General features: G+C 43.0%; 1 protein-coding gene across 1 annotated transcript in view; it reads right to left on the bottom strand.

Annotated features, from left to right (window-relative positions):
• Positions 1-20,657, bottom strand: part of LOC118964552 (ciliary neurotrophic factor receptor subunit alpha-like) — a 361,591-nt gene that overhangs the window by 224,944 nt on the left and 115,990 nt on the right. The gene's annotated exons all lie outside the window — the stretch shown is intronic.

Genomic DNA, 20,657 nt, shown 5'->3' with positions numbered 1-20,657 from the left:
ATTTGGCCATAATGACCATCGTTATGTTTGGAGGAAAAAGGGGAGGCTTGCAAGCCGAAGAACACATCCCAAATGTGAAGCACGGGGGTGGCAGCATCATGTTGGGGGTGCTATGCTGCAGGAGGGACTGGTGCACTTCACAAAATAGATGGCTTCATGAGGTATCAAAATTATGTGGATATATTAAAGCAACAATTCAAGTCATCAGTCAGGAAGTTAAAGCTTGGTCGCAAATGGGTCTTCGAAATGAACAATGACCCCAAGCATACTTCCAAAGTTGTGGCAAATGGCTTAAGGACAACAAAGTCAAGATATTGGAGTGACCATCACAAAGCCCTGACCTTAATTCCATAGAACATTTTTGGGCAGAACTGAAAAAGCGCGTGCGAGCAAGAAGGCCTATAAACCCAACTCAGTTACACCAGCTCTGTCAGGAGGAATGGGCCAAAATTCACCCAACTTATTGTGGGAAGCTTGTGGAAGGCTACCCAAAACATTTGACCCAAATTAAACAATTTAAAAGCAATGCTACCAAATACTAATTGAGTGTATGTAGTCTTCTGACCCACTGGGAATGTGATGAAATAAATAAAAGCTGAAATAAATCATTATCTCTGTAAATATTCTGACTTTTCACATTCTTAACATAAAGTGGTGATCCTAACGGACCTCAGACAGGGAATCTTTACTAGGAGTAAATGTCAGGAATTGTTGAAAACTGTATATGGCTAAGGTGTATGTAAACTTCCCATCAATGGAAACAGGATGCACCTGAGCTCAATTTCAAGTATCATAGCAAAGGGTCTGAATACTTATGTAAATATGGTCTTACTTTTTTGTTATGTTAATAAATTAGCAAACATGTGCAGTATATCAAAATGCGGAAATAGTCAGGGGGTCTGAAAACTTTCTGAATGCACGGTATATTTGGGCTCCCGAGTGGCACAGCGGAATAAGACACTGCATCTCAATGCAAAAAGACGTCACTACAGTCCGTGGTTCTAATCCAGGCTGTACCACATCCGGCCGTAATTGAAGTCCCATAGGGCGGCGCACAATTTGCCCAGCGTCGCCCAGGTTTCGTCGATTTACATCATTGTAAATAAAAATGTGTTCTTAACTGACTTGACTAGTTAAATTAAGACCATGTAAATGATGGCATAGTGGAGTCTAGGGACTGCTACTATAGACCATGTAAATGATGTCATAGAGACCTGGTTTACAGACTGTAGCGTATAGAGACCCCCATTACAGACCTCCTGGTTTACAGACTGTAGCGTACAGAGACTCCCATTACAGACCTCCTGGTTTACAGACTGTAGAGTACAAAGACCCGATTATAGACCTCCTGGTTTACAGACTGTAGCGTACAGAGACCCCCATTACAGACCTCCTGGTTTACAGACTGTAGAGAACAGAGACCCCATTACAGACTGTAGCGTACAGAGACTCCCATTAGAGACCTCCTGGATTACAGACTGTAGAGTCCAGAGACCCCCATTACAGACCTCCTGGTTTACAGACTGTAGCGTACAGAGACCCCCATTAGAGACCTCCTGGTTTACAGACTGTAGAGTACAGAGACCCCCATTACAGACTGTAGCGTACAGAGACTCCCATTAGAGACCTCCTGGTTTACAGACTGTAGCGTACAGAGACCCCCATTAGAGACCTCCTGGTTTACAGACTGTAGCGTACAGTAGCGACCTCCTGAAGGTAAGAGCAGAACAGAGAGCTGCTGTACTCAAACACACCACAACCTTATTTACAGACGGTCAGGGTGTAAACAGCTCAGCTCAATGACTCATTGAAAGAGTGAGGCCATGAACCGTGGCAGTGAGTGTGTGTATGTGTGTCGAAACCATGGCTCTGTGTAATTGAAAACTGTTTGCACAGGGCTAACAATTCTGTACAGCATCCACCCATGCTAGTGGCTGTCCACACACACACACACACACACACACACACACACACACACACACACACACACACACACACACACACACACACACACACACACACACACACACACACACACACACACACGCACATGAACACACACACACACACACACACACATGAACACACACACACACACACACACACACACACACACACACACACACACACATACACACACACACACATGAACACACACACACACACACACACACACACACACACATGAACACACACACACACACACACACGCACGCACGCGCACACACACACACACACACACACACATGAACACATGAACACACACACACACACACACACACACACACACACATACACACACACACACACACACACACACACACACACACACACACACACACACACACACATGAACACACACACACACACAGCCAGATACATAGACTTGAGCGTAATCTACAGTATGAGGACCTTCTGTGGAGTTAAACCATGGTGTTGCAACCTTCAGCTCACAGCTGCTAACTTTATGTATGCTTTACAGACGCTCCCTAGCCACTAACTTTATGTATGCTTTACAGACGCTCCCCATTTGCTAACTTTATGTAGGCTTTACAGACGCTCCCCATTCACTAACTTTATGTAGGCTTTACAGACGCTCCCTAGCCACTAACTTTATGTAGGCTTTACAGACGCTCCACAGCCTCTAACTTTATGTCGACTTTACAGACGCTCCCTAGCCCTTGCCTGCAATAATTCTAATTTAGTCTACCCTGCCTGCACAACCCATGTGAATTCCTGGTCTCTGGCGGCGTTTGGAACTGCACATCTGTGATCAAGAACATCAAGTTCTTCTCAGTCTATGCTGCCCTTCAGTTCCTTGACTTTTTGTTCCAGACAGAAGCATGGATCACCCCAGAGAACTCTGCTGCTCCAGCTGCTCTCTCTTCATCTGATTACATTTTCTCGCATTCCGAGAGCGTCTGGTCGTCACGGTGATGGCACAGGGCTACTTGTTTCTGATAACTGGAGATTTTCTCTTTTCTCCCTCTCTCACCTGTCCATCTCCAATCTCACCTGTCCATCTCCTCTCACAGCTGTCGATCTCCTCTCTCACCTGTCCCATCTCCATTCTCACCCGTCCATCTCCTCTCTCACCTGTCCATCTCCTCTCTCACCTGTCCATCTCCTCTCACCTGTCCATCTCCTCTCTCACCTGTCCATCTCCCTCTCTCTCACCTGTCCATCTGTTCTCTCACCTGTCTATCTCCTCTCACACCTGTCCATCTCCATTCTTACCTGTCCATCTCCTCTCTCACCTGTCCATCTCCTCTCTCCCCTGTCCATCTCCTCGCCCACCTGTCCATCTCCTCTCTCTCCTGTCCATCTCCTCTCTCACCTGTCCATCTCCCTCTCTCTCACCTGTCAATCTCCTCTCTCACCTGTCCATCTCCTCTCTCACCTGTCCATCTCCATTCTCACCTGTCCATCTCCTCGCTCACCTGTCCATCTCCTCTCTCTAATGTCCATCTCCATTCTCACCTGTCCATCTCCTCTCTCACCTGTCCATCTCCCTCTCTCTCACCTGTCCATCTCCTCTCACCTGTCCATCTCCTCTCTCACCTGTCCATCTCCCTCTCTCTCACCTGTCCATCTCCTCTCTCACCTGTCTATCTCGTCTCACACCTGTCCATCTCCTTTCTCACCTGTCCATCTCCTTTCTCACCTGTCCATCTCCTCTCTCCCCTGTCCATCTCCTCGCCAACCTGTCCATCTCCTCTCTCTCCTGTCCATCTCCTCTCTCACCTGTCCATCTCTTCTCTCACCTGTCAATCTCCTCTCTCACCTGTCCATCTCCTCTCTCACCTGTCCATCTCCATTCTCACCTGTCCATCTCCTCGCTCACCTGTCCATCTCCTCTCTCTAATGTCCATCTCCTCTCTCACCTGTCCATCTCCTCTCTCACCTGTCCATCTCCTCTCTCACCTGTCCATCTCCATTCTCACCTGTCCATCTCCTCTCTCACCTGTCCATCTCCATTCTCACCTGTCCATCTCCCTCTCTCTCACCTGTCCATCTCCTCATTTGAATTCAGTACGGTCACTGTCACTTGTCCACCCAAGCTTAACACCTTGATAAGATAATTCCCTGACAATGGATCACCACTCTTCAAACTTGACGAGTACCCCCCCCCCCCCCCCCCCCCCCCCCCAGGTCTCTGTTCTCCTACTAATCTCACTGTAACCCCCCTCCATGTCTCTGTTCTCCTACTAATCTCACTGGACTCCCTTCCAGGTCTCTGTTCTCCTACTAATCTCACTGTGCCCCCCCCTCCAGGTCTCTGTTCATCTACGAATCTCACTGTAACCCCCCTCCAGGTCTCTGTTCTCCTACTAATATCATTGTAACCCCCCTCCAGTTCTCTGTTCTCCTACTAATCTCAGTATAACCCCCCTCCATGTCTCTGTTCTCCTACTAATCTCACAGGACCCCCCTCCAGGTCTCTGTTCTCCTACTAATCTCACTGTGACCCCCTCCAGGTCTCTGTTCTCCTACTAATCTCACTGTAACCCCCTCCAGGTCTCTGTTCTCCTACTAATCTCAGTATAACCCCCTCCAGGTCTCTGTTCTCCTACTAATCTCACTGTAACCCCCCTCCATGTCTCTGTTCTCCTACTAATCTCACTGGACTCCCCTCCAGGTCTCTGTTCTCCTACTAATCTCACTGTGACCCCCTCCAGGTCTCTGTTCTCCTATTAATCTCACTGTGACCCCCTCCAGGTCTCTGTTTTCCTACTAATCTCACTGTAACCCTCCTCCAGTTTTATGATCACTACTTTCTTTCCTTTTCTGTCTCCCTTTCCTCCGACCCTAACCACTTAGCCCCTACCCAGAGGGTCATGCAGCATCACAATCTTCTCTCTCTCTCCCGCTACTCTCTCCTCTTCTATCCTATCATCTCTCTCTTCTGCTAAATCCCTCTCCTTCCTGTCTCCTAATTCTGCCTCTTCAACCCTACTCTCCTCCCTTTCCTACGTAAGGGACGCATGTAGCAGCTCCCTTATGATTGATGAGGATTTTCATAGGGCAAATGGACTGTCCTTTACGAGATGTCCGCAGGTGCTATTAAAGTAGGCCGACAGCCTCAGGTCGTCCCCCGCTCCCGGTCTTCTGGGAAGTTAAAAAAAAAAGTTTTTCTTTCTGTTGTACTGGAAAATTCCACCAGATGGTGACTGACTGTATATGGCATATGGACATTTCATAACCAAATGGACATGTTTGTTTCTCGTAAACTGAACAGACTTCAAAGACGAAAATTGGTGAGCACAGGGGTGAACAAATGTACTTTTAGCCCAGAAACAAGATGGCGTCGAGGCCACAATGCTCTGAGTTAATGGACATTTTGTGGGATTAAAGGTTAAAAACGGTAATACAGTGCTAATTTGACAGCTTCACATCAAAGTGCATAAAGCTACTGTGTAGGAAAAAATAGAACCAGCCAGTTATCTATCGTAGTTTACGATAAATAGTGCAACATCCATTTCTTGATGCTTAAAAAAAGATAGATCTAGTTGAGCTGTGTTAAGGCGAATCCGTTAAGGCAGGTTTCGGAGCTCTACGTGATTTCTGTGATTTTTTGAACTTACACACACACACAGCCAGTATGGAGTGACACGGTGTGGGGCTTACAGACACACAGAGACTGCAACAGTTATCGGCGTTCGAACCATCAAAGAACCATCAGACCTAGAGCTCTGAAATTTTATAAACCGTTTCTCGAGCTTCAGTCGGTAATGCATGGTGAGTTATGTGGATCTAGAAGGTTCTCAGGCCGATATTTCTACATGACAGTAATAGTAATACATTTATCCTGGAATGTAGAAATACATGTCTACAGTATAGTAATATATTTCTACAAGATAGTAATAGTAATATATTTCTACAGGATAGTAATATATTTCTACAGGATAGTAATTTAAATAGTAATATATTTCTACAGGATAGTAATAGTAATATATTACTACAGGATAGTAATATATTTCTACAGGATAGTAATTTAAATAGTAATATATTTCTACAAGATAGTAATAGTAATATATTTCTACAGGATAGTAATATATTTCTACAGGATAGTAATTTAAATAGTAATATATTTCTACAGGATAGTAATAGTAATACATTTCTACAGGATAGTAATAGTAATAGTAATATATTTCTACAGGATAGTAATATATTTATACAGGATAGTAATAGTAATACATTTCTACAGGATAGTAGTAGTAATAGTAATATATTTCTACAGGATAGTAATATATTTATACAGGATAGTAATAGTAATACATTTCTACAGGATAGTAATAGTAATAGTAATATATTTCTACAGGATAGTAATAGTAATATATTTCTACAGGATAGTAATATATTTCTACAGGATAGTAATTTAAATAGTAATATATTTCTACAGGATAGTAATAGTAATACATTTCTACAGGATAGTAATAGTAATACATTTGTACAGGATAGTAAAATACACTGCTCAAAAAATAAAGGGAACACTAAAATAACACATCCTAGATCTGAATGAATGAAATATTCTTATTAAATACTTTTTTCTTTACATAGTTGAATGTGCTAACAACAAAATCACACAAAAATTATCAATGGAAATCAAATTTATCAACCCATGGAGGTCTGGATTTGGAGTCACACTCAAAATTAAAGTGGAAAATCAAGCTACAGGCTGATCCAACTTTGATGTAATGTCCTTAAAACAAGTCAAAATGAGGCTCAGTAGTGTGTGTGGTCCCCACGTGCCTGTATGACCTAACTACAACGCCTGGGCATGCTCCTGATGAGGTGGCGGATGGTCTCCTGAGGGATCTCCTCCCAGACCTGGACTAAAGCATCCGCCAACTCCTGAAAAGTCTATGGTTAAACGTGGCGTTGGTGGATGGAGCGAGACATGATGTCCCAGATGTGCTTAATTGGATTCAGGTCTGGGGAATGGGCGGGCCAGTCCATAGCATCAATGCCTTCCTCTTGCAGGAACTGCTGACACACTCCAGCCACATGAGGTCTAGCATTGTCTTGCATTAGGAGGAACCCAGGGCCAACCGCACCAGCATATGGTCTCACAAGGGGTTTGAGGATCTCATCTCGGTACCTAATGGCAGTCAGGCTAACTCTGGCGAGCACATGGAGGGCTGTGCGGCCCCCCAAAGAAATGCCATCCCACACCATGACTGACCCACCGCCAAACCGGTCATGCTGGAGGATGTTGCAGGCAGCAGAACGCTCTCCACGGCGTCTGCAGACTCTGACAAGTCTGTCACATGTGCTCAGTGTGAACCTGCTTTCATCTGTGAAGAGCACAGGGCGCCAGAGGCAAATTTGCCAATCTTGGTGTTCTCTGGCAAATGCCAAACATCCTGCACGGTGTTGGGCTGTAAGCACAACCCACACATGTGGATGTCAGGCCCTAATACCACCCTCATGGAGTCTGTTTCTGACCGTTTGAGCAGACACATGCACATTTGTGGCCTGCTGGAGGTCATTTTGCAGGGCTCTTGCAGTGCTCCTCCTGCTCCTCCTTGCACAAAGGCAGAGGTAGCGTTCCTGCTGCTGGGTTGTTGCCCTCCTACGGCCTCCTCCACATCTCCTGATGTACTGGCCTGTCTCCTGGTAGCGCCTCCATGCTCCGGACACTACGCTGACAGACACAGCAAACCTTCTACCACAGCTGCCACAGCTCGCATTGATGTTCCATCCTGGATGAGCTGCACTACCTGAGCCACTTGTGTGGGTTGTAGACTCCGTCTCATGCTACCACTAGAGTGAAAGCACCGCCAGCATTCAAAAGTGACCAAAACATCAGCCAGGAAGCATTGGAACTGAGAAGTGGTCTGTGGTCACCACCTGCAGAACCGCTCCTTTATTGGGGGTGTCTTGCTAATTGCCTATAATTTCCACCTGTTGTCTCTTCCATTTGCACAAAAGCATGTGAAATGTATTGTCAATCAGTGTTGCTTCCTAAGAGGACTGTTTGATTTAACTGAAGTGTGATTGACTTGGAGTTACATTGTGTTGTTTAAGTGTTCCCTTTATTTTTTTGAGCAGTGTATTTCTACAGGATGGTAATAATAATAGTGATATATTTTTACAGCATAGTAATAGTAATATATTTCTGTGGGATGGTAATAGTAATATATTTCTACAGGATAGTAATAGTAATATATTTCTAGAGGATAGTAATAGTAATAGTAATATATTTCTACAGGATAGTGATAGTAATAGTAATATATTTCTACAGGATAGTAATAGTAATAGTAATATATTTCTACAGGATAGTAATAGTAATATATTTCTACAGGATAGTAATAGTAATAGTAATATATTTCTACAGGATAGTAATAGAAATAGTAATACATTTCTACAGGATAGTAATAGTAATAGTAATATATTTCTACAGGATAGTAATAGTAATATATTTCTACAGGATAGTAAAATAAATAGTAATATATTTCTACAGGATAGTAATAGTAATAGTAATACATTTCTACAGGCTAGTAATAGAAATAGTAATATATTTCTACAGGATGTTAATAGAAATAGTAATATATTTCTACAGGATTGTAATAGTAATATATTTCTACAGGATAGTAATAGTAATATATTTCTACAGGATGGTAATAGTAATAGTAATATATTTCTACAGGATAGTAATAGTAATATATTTCTATAGGATGGTAATAGTAATATATTTATATAGGATAGTAATAGTAATATATTTCTACAGGATAGTAATAGTAATAGTAATATAAAGTAGTAATAGCACTACTTAGACCTAGGCCCAAAGATTTCCATAGGTGCCATTTAGGGTGCACACACTAACTCAGTGGGCTGTGACTTCATTATCTTTCTCTTCATCATGGGTGAGACGCACACGCACGCACGCACACGCGCACACGCGCACACACGCACGCACGCACACGCGCACACTCGCACACACGCACACACGCACACACACACACACACACACACACACACACCACGGCTGGCATTTGTCACGAGGAGGAGAGAAGGGATTGGCGGGGCCTGGCGCTACAATCTCCTCCCCTCTCCTCCCCTCTCCTCCCTCCTCCCCTTGCATCTGCTAGTCTCTCTCCTCGCCTTGCGCCTTGGCTCATAGCTGACTCACTTTATATCTTCAAAGGCCTGAGCACGGAACCCTCAGAACCCTGGAACATATAGATTTATCACTACGTTGATCAGCCAATCAGAAATAAGAAGTGAAATGTCCCACACCCTCCTGCACAAATGCTGAGCATCACAGCACAGTCTAAATTCAGATCAATGAACAGCATCTCAGGTAACAGCAGATTGCTGCACTGAACCATGTTGTCTGATGGAGGCACAACAACAACCAGACACAACCAAAATACACGAATCTTCTCCAACAACACAATAGGAAGATGACAAGAATACAGAGAGCTTTGTCAGTCACAAAGAAACAAGATGATGTACAGTATATCTGCTAATGTTGGTTTAAGCCTCTCCTGGATGTCCTATAGAGATAATAGACTGCTTAACCCCCTCCTGGATGTCCTATAGAAATAATAGACTGTTTAACCCTCTCCTGTACGTCCTATAGAGATAATAGACTGTTTAACCCTCTCCTGTATGTCCTATACAGATAATGGACTGCTTAACCCTCTCCTGGATTTCATAGAGGCAGAATAGACTGTTTAACCCTCTCCTGGATTTTGTAGAGGCAGAATGTGTTCAACATTAGGAGATGTCTAATCAATGGAAGATGGAATTAGAATGATAAAATTAAAAGTAAAGGAGAAGGATGGGCTACAGTGACCAAGAGCCAAAAGGTAGGCTGCTACTTAATATTCTGAATGGAGCCTTAATTAGCCTAGCTAGCTAACGTTAGATTATGTGTCACTGTCTGACATGGAGCACCAGTAGAATACTGAAGCTGAGTACAGCAGATGTCAACCTGATGTATTTCATGAGTCAAGGAGAGGTGGAGGAGGTGTAGTACAAAGCTCCAGGGGGTTATACACTTAGACAGCAAAGGCAGCATCTGCTAGTCTGTTTAGCACTCAGATGCATGTTTCATGATACGTAAAATGGCGCCGGAGGGGAAGGCTGCCATCTTATTGGCTCTTAACCAACCATGCAAAACAAATTCTGTTTGTTTCATGACTTGTTTTGTACGTAATGTTGCACGTAATTGTACGTAATCAGAATTGAGTTTGCTAACCTAAAACTGTTATTCAATGAGTCGGACATCCGACCAGGCCCAGATCCCTGTTATTCAATGAGTCGGACACCCGACCAGGCCCAGATCCCTGTTATTCAATGAGTTGGACACCCGACCAGGCCCAGATCCCTGTTATTCAATGAGTCAGACACCCGACCAGGCCCAGATCCCTGTTATTCAATGAGTCAGACACCCGACCAGGCCCAGATCCCTGTTATTCAATGAGTCGGACGGGAGGGATCTAATACAGACACCCGACCATGCCCAGATCCCTGTTATTCAATTTGTCGGACGGGAGGGATCTAATACAGACACCCGACCAGGCCCAGATCCCTGTTATTCAATGAGTCGGACACCCGACCAGGCCCAGATCCCTGTTATTCAATGAGTAAGACACCCGACCAGGCCCAGATCCCTGTTATTCAATGAGTCGGACACCCGACCAGGCCCAGATCCCTGTTATTCAATGAGTCGGACGGGAGGGATCTAATACAGACACCCGACCAGGCCCAGATCCCTGTTATTCAATGAGTCAGACACCCGACCAGGCCCAGATCCCTGTTATACAATGAGTCAGACACCCGACCAGGCCCAGATCCCTGTTATTCAATGAGTCGGACGGGAGGGATCTAATACAGACACCCGACCAGGCCCAGATCCCTGTTATTCAATGAGTTGGACACCTGACCAGGCCCAGATCCCTGTTATTCAATGAGTCGGACGGGAGGGATCTAATACAGACACCCGACCAGGCCCAGATCCCTGTTTTTCAATGAGTCGGACGGGAGGGATCTAATACAGACACCCGACCAGGCCAAGATCCCTGTTATTCAATGATTCGGACACCCGACCAGGCCCAGATCCCTGTTATTCAATGAGTCGGATACCCGACCAGGCCCAGATCCCTGTTATTCAATGAGTCGGACGGGAGGGATCTAATACAGACACCCGACCAGGCCCAGATCCCTGTTATTCAATGAGTCGGACGGGAGGGATATAATACAGACACCCGACCAGGCCCAGATCCCTGTTATTAGCTGGAGAAGGAAACACAGATTTCGCAGAAAAAGATGTGCTTTTTGAGGATCAGGCGACGAGTGTCTACTCTGCCTTTGTCTTCCATCCTGCTAGCTAACGTTCAATCGCTGGAAAATAAATGGAACGAACTAAAAGCACTTTTATCCTACCAATACGACAATAAACACTGTAATATCTTATGTTTCACAGTCGTGGCTGAACGATGACATTAATAACATACAACTGGTGGGTTATACACTCCATTAGCAGGACAGAACAGCAGCCTCTGGTAAGACACGGGGTGGGGGCCTATGCATGTACACGTATGTAAACAACAGCTGGTGCACAATATCTAAAGAAGTCTCTAGGTTTTGCTCACCTGAGTTAGAGTATCTCATGAGGGCCCATGTTAAGGTTATTGGATAGAGGGCACGTGTTAAGGTGATTGGATAGAGGAGATGTGTTAAGGTGTTAAGGTGATTGGATAGAGGAGATGTGTTAAGGTGATTGGATAGAGGAGATGTGTTAAGGTGATTGGATAGAGGAGTTATGTTAAGGTGATTGGATAGTTGGCACGTGTTAAGATTACCAACCACGACGAGACGGCCTACAGGGAGGAGGTGAAGGCCCTCGGAGTGTGGTGTCAGGAAAATAACCTCCCACTCAATGTCAACAAAACAAAGGAGATGATTGTGGACTTCAGGGAACAGCAGAGGGAGCACCGCCCTATCCACATCGACGGAACAATAGTGGAGAGGGTAGTAAGTTTTATGTTCCTCGGCGTACACATCACGGACAAACTGAATTGGTCCACCCACACTGACAGCATGGTGAAGACCTCAGGAGGCTGAAGAAATTTGGTTTGCTCCAGAAAGCACTCATATACTTTTACAGATGCACAATTGAGAGCATCCCGTCGGGCTGTGTACGGCTACAGCACCGCCCTCAACCGCAAGGCTCTCCAGAGGGTAGTGAGGTCTGCACAACACATCATTGGGAGCAAACTACCTGCCCTCCAGGACACCTACACCACCCGATGTCACAGGAAGGCCATAAAGATCATGAAGGACAACAACCACCAGAGCCACTGCCTGTTCACACCGCTATCATCCGGAAGGCGAGGTCAGTACAGGTGCATCAAAGCAGGGACCGGGAGACTGAAAAACAGCTTCTATCTCAAGGCCATCAGACTGTTAAACAGCCATCACTAACATGGAGAGGCTGCTGCCAACATACTGACTCAAATCACTGGCCACGCAAATAAATTGACTTATTAATAAAGGTATCACTAGTCACCTTAAATAACTCCACTTTAATAATGTTTACATACCCTATATTACTCATATCATATGTATATACTGTACTCTACACCATCTACTGCATCTTTATGTAATACATGTATCACGAGTCACCTTAAATAACTCCACTTTAATAATGTTTACATACCCTACATTACTCATATCATATGTATATACTGTACTCTACACCATCTACTGCATCTTTATGTAATACATGTATCACTAGTCACCTTAAATAACTCCACATTAATAATGTTTACATACCCTACATTACTCATATCATATATATAGACTGTACTCTACACCATCTACTGCATCTTTATGTAATACATGTATCACTAGCCACTTTAAACTATGCCACTTTGTTTACATACCCTACATGACTCATCTCATATGTATATACTGTACTCTACACCATCTACTGCATCTTGTCTACGCCGCACGGCCATCGCTCATCCATACATTTATATGTACAGATTCTTCTTCATTCCTTTACATTGTGTGAATGAGGAGTCGTTGTGAAATTGTTAGATTACTTGTTAGATATTACTGCTTTCACGGAACTAGAAGCACAAGCATTTCGCTACACTTACATTAACACCTGCTAACCATGTGAAAATTAACATCTGCTAACCATGTGATCATTAACATCTGCTAACCATGTGACCATTAACATCTGCTAACCATGTGTATGTGACCATTAACACCTGCTAACCATGTGTATGTGACCATTAACACCTGCTAACCATGTGACCATTAACATCTGCTAACCATGTGTATGTGACCATTAACATCTGCTAACCATGTGTATGTGACCATTAACACCTGCTAACCATGTGACCATTAACATCTGCTAACCATGTGTATGTGGCCATTAACACCTGCTAACCATGTGACCATTAACATTTGATAACCATGTGAAAATTAACATCTAATGACCATGTGACCATTAACACCTGCTAACCATGTGATCATTAACATCTGCTAACCATGTGACCATTAACATCTGCTAACCATGTGTATGTGACCATTAACACCTGCTAACCATGTGTATGTGACCATTAACACCTGATAACCATGTGACCATTAACATCTGCTAACCATGTGACCATTAACATCTGCTAACCATGTGTATGTGACCATTAACATCTGCTAACCATGTGTATGTGACCATTAACACCTGCTAACCATGTGACCATTAACATCTGCTAACCATGTGTATGTGGCCATTAACACCTGCTAACCATGTGACCATTAACATTTGCTAACCATGTGCCATTAACATCTGCTAACCATGTGACCATTAACATTTGCAAACCATGTGACCATTAACATCTGCTAACCATGTGACCAGTAACATCTGCTAACCATGTCTATGTGATCATTAACACCTGCTAACCATGTGTATATGCTATTAACATTTGCTAACCATGTGACCATTAACATCTGCTAACCATGTGACCATTAACATCTGCTAACCATGTGACCATTAACATTTGCTAACCATGTGACCAGTAACACCTGCTAACCATGTGACCATTAACACCTGCTAACCATGTGACCATTAACATCTGCTAACCATGTGGCATTTAACATCTGCTAACCATATGACCATTAACATTTGCTAACCATGTGACCATTAACATCTGCTAACCATGTGACCATTAACATCTACTAACCATGTGACCATTAACATCTGCTAACCATGTGGCCATTAACATCTACTAACCATGTGACCATTAACATCTGCTAACCATGTGTATGTGACCATTAACACCTGCTAACCATGTGTATGTGACCATTAACACCTGCTAACCATGTGACCATTAACACCTGCTAACCATGTGACCATTAACATCTGCTAACCATGTGTATGTGGCCATTAACACCTGCTAACCATGTGACCATTAACATTTGCTAACCATGTGACCATTAACATCTGCTAACCATGTGACCATTAACATTTGCAAACCATGTGACCATTAACATCTGCTAACCATGTGACCAGTAACATCTGATAACCATGTCTATGTGATCATTAACACCTGCTAACCATGTGTATATGACCATTAACATTTGCTAACCATGTGACCATTAACATCTGCTAACCATGTGACCATTAACATCTGCTAACCATGTGACCATTAACATTTGCTAACCATGTGACCAGTAACACCTGCTAACCATGTGACCATTAACACCTGCTAACCATGTGACCATTAACATCTGCTAACCATGTGGCATTTAACATCTGCTAACCATATGACCATTAACATTTGCTAACCATGTGACCATTAACATCTGCTAACCATGTGACCATTAACATCTACTAACCATGTGACCATTAACATCTGCTAACCATGTGGCCATTAACATCTACTAACCATGTGACCATTAACATCTGCTAACCATGTGTATGTGACCATTAACACCTGCTAACCATGTGTATGTGACCATTAACACCTGCTAACCATGTGACCATTAACATATGCTAACCATGTGACCATTAACATCTACTAACCATGTGACCATTAACATCTGCTAACCATGTGTATGTAACCATTAACATCTGCTAACCATGTGTATGTGACCATTAACATCTGCTAACCATGTGACCATTAACATCTGTTAACCATGTGCATGTGACCATTAACACCTGCTAACCATGTGTTTGTAACCATTAACATCTGCTAACCATGTGAACATTAACATCTGCTAACCATGTGACCATTAACATCTACTAACCATGTGACCATTAACATCTGCTAACCATGTGTATGTGACCATTAATACCTGCTAACCATGTGTATGTGACCATTAACACCTGCTAACCATGTGTATGTGACCAGTAACATCTGCTAACCATGTGTATGTAACCATTAACATCTGCTAACCATGTGTATGTGACCATTAACATCTGCTAACCATGTGACCATTAACATCTGCTAACCATGTGCATGTGACCATTAACACCTGCTAACCATGTGTATGTAACCATTAACATCTGCTAACCATGTGACCATTAACTTCTGCTAACCATGTGACCAGTAACATCTGCTAACCATGTGTATGTGACCATTAACACTTGCTAACCATGTGACCAGTAACATCTGCTGACCATGTGACAATTAACACCTGCTAACCATGTGACTATTAACATCTGCTAACCATGTGACCAGTAACATCTGCTAACCATGTGTATGTGACCATTAACACCTGCTAACCATGTGTATGTGACCATTAACACCTGCTAACCATATGTATGCGACCATTAACACCTGCTAACCATGTGACCATTAACATCTGCTAACCATGTGTATGTGACCATTAACACCTGCTAACCATGTGACCATTAACATCTGCTAACCATGTGACCATTAACATCTGCTAACCATGTCTATGTGACCATTAACATCTGCTAACCATGTGTATGTGACCAATAACATCTGCTGACCATGTGACCAATAACAGCTGCTGATCATGTGACCATTAACACCTGCTAACCATGTGTATGTGACCATTAACACCTGCTAACCATGTGACCATTAACATCTGCTAACCATGTGACCATTAACATCTGCTAACCATGTGTATGTGACCAATAACATCTGCTGACGATGTGACCAATAACATCTGCTGACCATGTGACCATTAACACCTGCTAAACATGTGTATGTGACCATTAACACCTGCTAACCATGTGACCATTAACATCTGCTAACCATGTGACCATTAACATCTGCTAACCATGTGTATGTGACCATTAACATCTGCTAACCATGTGTATGTGACCATTAACACCTGCTAACCATGTGACCATTAACATCTGCTAACCATGTGACCATTAACATCTGCTAACCATGTGACCATTAACATTTGGTAACCATGTGACCATTAACATCTGCTAACCATGTGACCAGTAACATCTGCTAACCATGTCTATGTGACCATTAACATCTGCTAACCATTTGTATGTGACCATTAACATTTGCTAACCATGTGACCATTAACATATGCTAACCATGTGACCATTAACATCTGGTCATCATGTGACCATTAACATTTGCTAACCATGTGAACAGTAACACCTGCTAACCATGTGACCATTAACACCTGCTAACCATGTGACCATTAACATCTACTAACCATGTGACCATTAACATCTGCTAACCATGTGTATGTGAACATTAACACCTGCTAACCATGTGTATGTGGCCATTAACGTCTGCTAACCATGTGCATGTGACCATTAACACCTGCTAACCATGTGTATGTAACCATTAACATCTGCTAACCATGTGACCATTAACATCTGCTAACCATGTGTATGTGACAATTAACATCTGCTAACCATGTGTATGTGACCATTAACATCTGCTAACAATTTGACCAGTAACATCTACTAACCATATGTATGTGACCATTAACATCTGCTAACCATGTGACCAGTAACATCTGCTAACCATGTGACCAGTAACATCTGCTGACCATGTGACCATTAACATCTGCTAACCATGTGACCAGTAACATCTGCTAACCATGTGTTTGTGACCATTAACACCTGCTAACCATGTGACCATTAACATCTGCTAACCATGTGACCATTAACACCTGCTAACCATGTGACCATTAACATCTGCTAACCATGTGACCAGTAACATCTGCTAACCATGTGTATGTGACCAATAACACCTGCTAACCATGTGACCAGTAACATCTGCTGACCATGTGACCATTAACACCTGCTAACCATATGACCATTAACATCTGCTAACCATGTGACCATTAACATCTGCTAACCATGTGTATGTGACCATTAACACCTGCTAACCATGTGTATGTGACCATTAACACCTGCTAACCATGTGACCATTAACATCTGCTAACCATGTGTATGTGACCATTAACACCTGCTAACCATGTGTATGTGACCATTAACATCTGCTAACCATGTGTATGTGACCATTAACATCTGCTGACCATGTGACCAGTAACATCTGCTAACCATGTGACCAGTAACGTCTGCTAACCATGTGACCAGTAACATCTGCTGACCATGTGACCATTAACATCTGCTAACCATGTGACCAGTAACATCTGCTAACCATGTATGTGACCATTAACACCTGCTAACCATGTGACCATTAACATCTGCTAACCATGTGACCATTAACACCTGCTAACCATGTGACCATTAACATCTGCTAACCATGTGTATGTGACCATTAACATCTGCTGACCATGTGACCATTAACATCTGCTAACCATGTGACCAGTAACATCTGCTAACCATGTGACCAGTAACATCTGCTGACCATGTGACCATTAACATCTGCTAACCATGTGACCAGTAACATCTGCTAACCATGTGTGTGTGACCATTAACACCTGCTAACCATGTGACCATTAACATCTGCTAACCATGTGACCATTAACACCTGCTAACCATGTGACCATTAACATCTGCTAACCATGTGACCAGTAACATCTGCTAACCATGTGACCATTAACATCTGCTAACCATGTGACCATTAACATCTGCTAACCATGTGTATGTGACCATTAACATCTGCTGACCATGTGACCATTAACATCTGCTAACCATGTGACCAGTAACATCTGCTAACCATGTGACCAGTAACATCTGCTGACCATGTGACCATTAACATCTGCTAACCATGTGACCAGTAACATCTGCTAACCATGTGTGTGTGACCATTAACACCTGCTAACCATGTGACCATTAACATCTGCTAACCATGTGACCAATAACACCTGCTAACCATGTGACCAGTAACATCTGCTGACCATGTGACCATTAACACCTGCTAACCATGTGACCATTAACATCTGCTAACCATGTGACCATTAACATCTGCTAACCATGTGTATGTGACCATTAACACCTGCTAACCATGTGTATGTGACCATTAACACCTGCTAACCATGTGACCATTAACATCTGCTAACCATGTGTATGTGACCATTAACACCTGCTAACCATGTGTATGTGACCATTAACATCTGCTAACCATGTGACCATTAACATCAGCGAACCATGTGTATGTGACCATTAACACCTGCTAACCATGTGACCATTAACACCTGCTAACCATGTGACCAGTAACATCTGCTGACCATGTGACCATTAACATCTGCTAACCATGTGACCTGTAACATCTGCTAACCATGTGACCAGTAACATCTGCTAACCATGTGACCATTAACATCTGCTAACCATGTGACCAGTAACATCTGCTAACCATGTGACCAGTTACATCTGCTAACCATGTGACCAGTAACATCTGCTGACCATGTAACCATTAACATCTGCTAACCATGTGACCAGTAACATCTGCTAACCATGTGTATGTGACCAATAACACCTGCTAACCATGTGACCAGTAACATCTGCTGACCATGTGACCATTAACACCTGCTAACCATGTGACCATTAACATCTGCTAACCATGTGACCATTAACATCTGCTAACCATGTGTATGTGACCATTAACACCTGCTAACCATGTGTATGTGACCATTAACACCTGCTAACCATGTGACCATTAACATCTGCTAACCATGTGTATGTGACCATTAACATCTGCTAACCATGTGACCATTAACACCTGCTAACCATGTGTATGTGACCATTAACACCTGCTAACCATGTGACCATTAACACCTGCTAACCATGTGACCAGTAACATCTGCTGACCATGTGACCATTAACATCTGCTAACCATGTGACCTGTAACATCTGCTAACCATGTGACCAGTAACATCTGCTAACCATGTGACCATTAACATCTGCTAACCATGTGACCAGTAACATCTGCTAACCATGTGACCAGTTACATCTGCTAACCATGTGACCAGTAACATCTGCTAACCATGTGACCAGTAACATCTGCTAACCATGTGACCAGTAACATCTGCTAACCATGTGTATGTGACCAGTAACATTTGATTTTATTTGTTTGTCTGCCAGAGATATAAAGATAGATGTGAACTATTTTAGAGCTAATTTAGGGTCAGGCATGCAGCTCATAGAGGAAATGTTTATGTATATATATATATATATATTTTAATCTCAGCGTAAAATGTGTATTTTGGCCGAAGCCACATCTATAACCAAAGGCTGCCATATTTAGAGAACATGATGCCACATGATTTGACATATATAGCCACCCATTCACATTTTCTCATTGTGTCACACATGAATACGCTGTAATCAGCCATGTCCTTATCCGTATATCAAGAAGGTCCATACTTGACATCAAACTGTATACGTTGATATGTAACAGCCCAAGCCCTCTACATCAAATTAAATCCCATTTTATTGGTCACATACACATGGTTAGCAGATGTTATTGCGAGTGTAGTGAAACGCTTGTGCTTCTAATTTCGACAGTGCAGTAATAACCAACAAGTAATCTAACAATTTCACAACAACTACCTTATACAGACAAATCTAAGTCATGACAGAGCAGCATAGTGAAGCTGCAATAGATGGTATAAAATACAGTATTTACATATGAGATGAGTAATACAAGATATGTAAACATTACTAAAGTGGCATAGACTTGGCCAGTGATTTCAAGTCTGTACGGAGGCAGTCTGTACATGGTCTCTGGGCTTGTAACAGTGTACATGGTCTCTGGGCCTGTAACAGTGTACATGGTCTCTGGGCTTGTAACAGTGTACATGGTCTCTGGGCTTGTAACAGTGCACATGGTCTCTGGGCTTGTAACAGTGTACATGGTCTCTGGGCCTGTAACAGTGTACATGGTCTCTGGGCTTGTAACAGTGTACATGGTCTGTGGGCCTGTAACAGTGTGCTTGGTCTCTGGGCTTGTAAAGGTGTACATTATCTCTGGGCTTGTAACAGTGTACATTATCTCTGGGCTTGTAAAAGTGTACATTTTCTCTGGGCTTGTAAAAGTGTTCATTATCTCTGGGCTTGTAAAAGTGTACATTATCTATGGGCTTGTAAAAGTGTACATTATCTCTGGGATTGTAATCGTGTACATTATCTCTGGGCATGTAATAGTGTACATTACCTCTGGGCATGTAATAGCGTACATTATCTCTGGACATGTAATAGTGTACATGACCTCTGGGCCTATACT

The sequence above is a fragment of the Oncorhynchus mykiss genome, chromosome 5, assembly GCF_013265735.2.
Source record: "Oncorhynchus mykiss isolate Arlee chromosome 5, USDA_OmykA_1.1, whole genome shotgun sequence".
In the NCBI taxonomy this organism is placed as follows: Eukaryota; Metazoa; Chordata; class Actinopteri; order Salmoniformes; family Salmonidae; genus Oncorhynchus; species Oncorhynchus mykiss.
Note: the sequence above shows the minus strand (reverse complement) of the source record. Positions and strands in the feature narration are given on the sequence as shown.